Source organism: Panulirus ornatus, chromosome 6, assembly GCF_036320965.1.
Source record: "Panulirus ornatus isolate Po-2019 chromosome 6, ASM3632096v1, whole genome shotgun sequence".
Taxonomy (NCBI): Eukaryota; Metazoa; Arthropoda; class Malacostraca; order Decapoda; family Palinuridae; genus Panulirus; species Panulirus ornatus.
Genome location: NC_092229.1, coordinates 15,727,406 through 15,733,677, shown reverse-complemented (window position 1 = coordinate 15,733,677; position 6,272 = coordinate 15,727,406).

Genomic DNA, 6,272 nt, shown 5'->3' with positions numbered 1-6,272 from the left:
TCTGTTTGGAGGGGTAGCGACAAGAATGGATGAAGGCAAGCAAGTATGGATATGTACATGTGTATATATATGTGTATTTCTGTGTATGTATATGTTGATATGTATATGTATGTATGTGTGCGTGTATGGGCGTTTATGTACATATGTGTATACGAGTGGATCGGCTGTTCTTGTTTCCTGGCGCTACCTCGCTGACGCAAGAAATAGCGATTATGATAGTAATAGTGATAATAATAATAGTAATGATCATGATAATGGAATGGATGAAGGAAGCAAATGTGGATATGTACATGTGTATATATGTACATATCTGTGTCTTTATATGTATGTATACGTTGAAATGTGTATGTATGTATATGTGTGTGAGTGGGCGTTTATGTATATACATGTGTATGTGGGTGGGTTGGGCCATTCCTCGTTTGTTTCCTTGCGCTACCTCGCTAACACGGGAGACGGCGGTTGAGTATAATAATACTAATAAAAGATAATAAGACATATATGAAAATTATATATATATATATATATATATATATATATATATATATATATATATATATATATATATATATATCTTTCTTTCTTTTTTCTTTCAAACTATTCGCCATTTCCCGCATTAGCGAGGTAGCGTTAAGAACAGAGGACTGGGCCTTTGAGGGAATACCCTCACCTGGCCCAATTCTCTGTTCCTTCTTTTGGGAAAAAAAAAAAAAAAACCGAGAGGGGAGGATTTCCAGCCCCCCGCTCCCATATATATATATATATATATATATATATATATATATATACATATATATATATATATATATATATATATATATATATATATATCCTATCTTGAGCCAGGTACCCATTTCATCGACCAACCCCCAGGGGTGGATGAACAGCTAGGTTGACTGTGGACCGACTTCCACACCCAGGATTCTAATCTATGCGGTCGATTCTGGGAATATATGATTGATTTTCTTCGTCTTGCTTATAAGAGAGATTTATAATTCTAGGCATCATTTTTCTCATCCTTCTCTGTACGCCATCTGGAGAGTTTTGTGTCCATCCTGCATATGGTGCAGAGATTTTCATTTCGAAACACTGGAGATCTCACAAGAGAAATATATCCGCAATCTAGCATTTGTACTCATACCCAACACTTCTAGAAATGAATTCAAATAACTCTGCTTTATTTCAGACATTTATGCATTATTGCCTCAGTTTAAGTGGGTGCTTATTTTGATTTTGTCAAGGTCTCCCTACAGCCCTATAAAATCGTAGATTTATTATCCCTCCTTTATTTGTATCATCTGCAAATTTATTGATTATACTGGTTTCACCTCTGGCAAAGTCCTCAACATATAACACAATTAATGAAGGTGCCAGGACAAATTCCTAGAACCCCAGTAGTCACCTGTGTCCATTCTTATCTATACCTATTTCTGCTAATCCTGTGTTTCCTGTCCAGCCATACTGTAAGGAAGTACAGTCTTTTCCCCTCAGTATCACATGCTTCTGTTACCTTAATCCATCCTTCGTGAGGAACTCTCGAATGCCTTAATAATAATATCAGGATCATTGTAATTATCTGCTGAGTTTTTGTAGGTGAGCTGTGATTTTAACATATCATTGCCACAAGAAACTTCCTCACTCCCTTGAAAAAGAATAGGTTAAGACTTACAAATTTTTTGGAATGATTAAAGACTAATAATCCTCTTATTATCAGTTAGTTAAGGCTAGAACAGTAGTTGAAAGTTACACAAAAGACAACAAAAATTTTGCCAGAAGTCCGCAGTAAGTATGATTGTCACAAATTTATTTGTACTTTTTCCCCTGAAAAGGTTGGAAAGAACCCAATGGCCATTTGCTCTTTGCAAATTTCATTACTGCGTAACTATTTCTATTGGTTGAATAAACCTGAGGAATTCAATCGATCTCAGCCCGGGTAATATTTATGAGGTTGGGCCGAGGTCGACATTGATTGAAATAACTTTCTCAACGTATGTAAGTATGTATGTATGTATGTTACCAGTGAAAGTTGGATTATCGAACAATCTATTAATCATCTGATCATTACTAAATGACAGTTTTTGATAATAAAGGTGGATTAAAATAGCTTCTTAACTGTTCATAGAAGCCAATATATCGTCGAACATTATCAATGAAGCAAGCAACCTGTGTAGTACATTTTGCTGATTTCGCTACGCAGAGGAGGTGTTGGTGTCAACACAGTGCTATCCTCAGCGCTATCTTATAAATACACTCCCTTCAATTTTTTAATTCTTGGGTAATGTAAGGCCTTAATAATTTTTTTGTAGGTTTCTTATTATTCCAGTATGTCCTCTTATTTCAATGGAAAGAAATAAGAATGTTAATACGATGTATGATGGTTTTTGGGAGACCGGTCTAAGGAGGAAGAATTATGTTTTACCTTAAATGGCGACGAATCTTTTCCTTTTTGATATAAAACATTGTGTTACGGGCTCATTTCAATCTACTTTAAGCAATCTGGATGGTATACACTGTGCTATTATGGGATATTTTGGCTAATGCCGGCATATGTTGAGGGGTTTTGGCGTACAATTATGGGCGAGTTTTTACAGCATCAAATTTGAAAGACGGCGCGGGTGCTAGAGGACAGGTTTTGATAAAGTACGACGATGTACGCTGGTGACGGTGAAATACAATAGGATGGAGGAGCAGTTTATGGGATTATGATTTTGTGTTCTACCGAAATGGCATCGTTGTTGCTGCTGTCAAGAAAAATATTGAAGTGTGGGATTTTTCCTCTTTCATCCTTAGAACCGACCTAAAGGTATCAAATGAGTAGTTCGTGGTGAGAGAGAGAGAGAGAGAGAGAGAGAGAGAGAGAGAGAGAGAGAGAGAGAGAGAGAGAGAGAGAGAGAGAGGTAAGATAAAGAGAAATGTACAGTGAGTACAGCCAGGCATCATGACATTTGAATCCGACTAACATCCGAAATTGCAAATAGGTTGAGTTCAGATGTCTATATAGATTTAGGGTTAGTGATCATGGTTTCTATGTTCAATACATAGTCGGATTTCTCTTTCTTTATAGAAACCTTAACTGTCTTTATCAAAATAATATTTTTCTGTAAATAGAACTCATAGAATGTTTGAAGCGTTAACATTATAATTGTTACTATATATATATATATATATATATATATATATATATATATATATATATATATATATATATATATATATATATATATATATATATGGATTTGTATGTAGCATTTATGGATCTGGAGAAGGCATATGATAGAGTTGATAGAGATGCTCTGTGGAAGGTATTAAGAATATATGGTGTGGGAGGCAAGTTGTTAGAAGCAGTGAAAAGTTTTTATCGAGGATGCAAGGCATGTGTACGTGTAGGAAGAGAGGAAAGTGATTGGTTCTCAGTGAATGTAGGTTTGCGGCAGGGGTGTGTGATGTCTCCATGGTTGTTTAATTTGTTTATGGATGGGGTTGTTAGGGAGGTAAATGCAAGAGTCTTGGAAAGAGGGGCAAGTATGAAGTCTGTTGGGGATGAGAGAGCTTGGGAAGTGAGTCAGTTGTTGTTTGCTGATGATACAGCGCTGGTGGCGGATTCATGTGAGAAACTGCAGAAGCTGGTGACGGAGTTTGGTAAAGTGTGTGGAAGAAGAAAGTTAAGAGTAAATGTGAATAAGAGCAAGGTTATTAGGTACAGTAGGGTTGAGGGTCAAGTCAATTGGGAGGTGAGTTTGAATGGAGAAAAACTGGAGGAAGTGAAGTGTTTTAGATATCTGGGAGTGGATCTGTCAGCGGATGGAACCATGGAAGCGGAAGTGGATCATAGGGTGGGGGAGGGGGCGAAAATTTTGGGAGCCTTGAAAAATGTGTGGAAGTCGAGAACATTATCCCGGAAAGCAAAAATGGGTATGTTTGAAGGAATAGTAGTTCCAACAATGTTGTATGGTTGCGAGGCGTGGGATATGGATAGAGTTGTGCGCAGGAGGATGGATGTGCTGGAAATGAGATGTTTGAGGACAATGTGTGGTGTGAGGTGGTTTGATCGAGTAAGTAACGTAAGGGTAAGAGAGATGTGTGGAAATAAAAAGAGCGTGGTTGAGAGAGCAGAAGAGGGTGTTTTGAAATGGTTTGGGCACATGGAGAGAATGAGTGAGGAAAGATTGACCAAGAGGATATATGTGTCGGAGGTGGAGGGAACGAGGAGAAGAGGGAGACCAAATTGGAGGTGGAAAGATGGAGTGAAAAGGATTTTGTGTGATCGGGGCCTGAACATGCAGGAGGGTGAAAGGAGGGCAAGGAATAGAGTGAATTGGAGCGATGTGGTATACAGGGGTTGACGTGCTGTCAGTGGATTGAATCAAGGCATGTGAAGCGTCCGGGGTAAACCATGGAAAGCTGTGTAGGTATGTATATTTGCGTGTGTGGACGTGTGTATGTACATGTGTATGGGGGGGGTTGGGCCATTTCTTTCGTCTGTTTCCTTGCGCTACCTCGCAGACGCGGGAGACAGCGACAAAGTATAAAATATATATATATATATATATATATATATATATATATATATATATATATATATATATATATATATATATATATATGTATCCACTTCCGCTTCCATGGTTCCATCCGCTGCCAGATCCACTCCCAGATATCTAAAACACTTCACTTCCTCCAGTTTTTCTCCATTCAAACTCACCTCCCAATTGACTTGACCCTCAACCCTACTGTACCTAATAACCTTGCTCTTATTCACATTTACTCTTAACTTTCTTCTTTCACACACTTTACCAAACTCAGTCTCCAGCTTCTGCAGTTTCTCACATGAATCAGCCACCAGCGCTGTATCATCAGCGAACAACAACTGACTCACTTCCCAAGCTCTCTCATCCCCAACAGACTTCATACTTGCCCCTCTTTCCAAAACTCTTGCATTCACCTCCCTAACAACCCCATCCATAAAGGTGGGGAAGGGGGCGAAAATTCTGGGAGCCTTGAAGAATGTGTGGAAGTCGAGAACATTATCTCGGAAAGCAAAAATGGGTATGTTTGAAGGAATAGTGGTTCCAACAATGTTGTATGGTTGCGAGGCGTGGGCTATGGATAGAGTTGTGCGCAGGAGGATGGATGTGCTGGAAATGAGATGTTTGAGGACAATGTGTGGTGTGAGGTGGTTTGATCGAGTAAGTAACGTAAGGGTAAGAGAGATGTGTGGAAATAAAAAGAGCGTGGTTGAGAGAGCAGAAGAGGGTGTTTTGAAATGGTTTGGGCACATGGAGAGAATGAGTGAGGAAAGATTGACCAAGAGGATATATGTGTCGGAGGTGGAGGGAACGAGGAGAAGAGGGAGACCAAATTGGAGGTGGAAAGATGGAGTGAAAAAGATTTTGTGTGATCGGGGCCTGAACATGCAGGAGGGTGAAAGGAGGGCAAGGAATAGAGTGAATTGGAGCGATGTGGTATACCGGGGTTGACGTGCTGTCAGTGGATTGAATCGGGGCATGTGAAGCGTCTGGGGTAAACCATGGAAAGCTGTGTAGGTATGTATATTTGCGTGTGTGGACGTATGTATATACATGTGTATGGGGGTGGGTTGGGCCATTTCTTTCGTCTGTTTCCTTGCGCTACCTCGCAAACGCGGGAGACAGCGAAAAAAAAAAAATATATATATATATATATATATATATATATATATATATATATATATATATATATTTTATCCCTGGGGATAGGGGAGAAAGAATACTTCCCACGTATTCCCTGCGTGTCCTAGAAGGCGACTAAAAGGGGAGGGAGCGGGGGGCTGGAAATCCTCCCCTTTCTTGTTTTTTTTTAATTTTCCAAAAGAAGGAACAGAGAAGGGGGTCAGGTGAGGATATTCCCTCGAAGACGCAGTTCTCTGTTCTTAACGCTACCTCGCTAACGCGGGAAATGGCAAATAGTATGAAAAAAAAAGATATATATATATATATATATATATATATATATATATATATATATATATATATATATATATATATATATCCCTGGGGATAGGGGAGAAAGAATACTTCCCACGTATTCCCTGCGTGTCGTAGAAGGCGACTAAAAGGGAAGGGAGCGGGGGGGCTGGAAATCCTCCCTTCTCATTTTTTTTTTAATTTTCCAGAGGAAGGAACAGAGAAGGGGGTCAGGTGAGGATGTTCCCTCGAAGGGCCCAGTCCTCTGTTCTTAACGCTACCTCGCTAATGCGGGAAATGGCGAATAGTATGAAGGAAAAAAGAAAGATATAT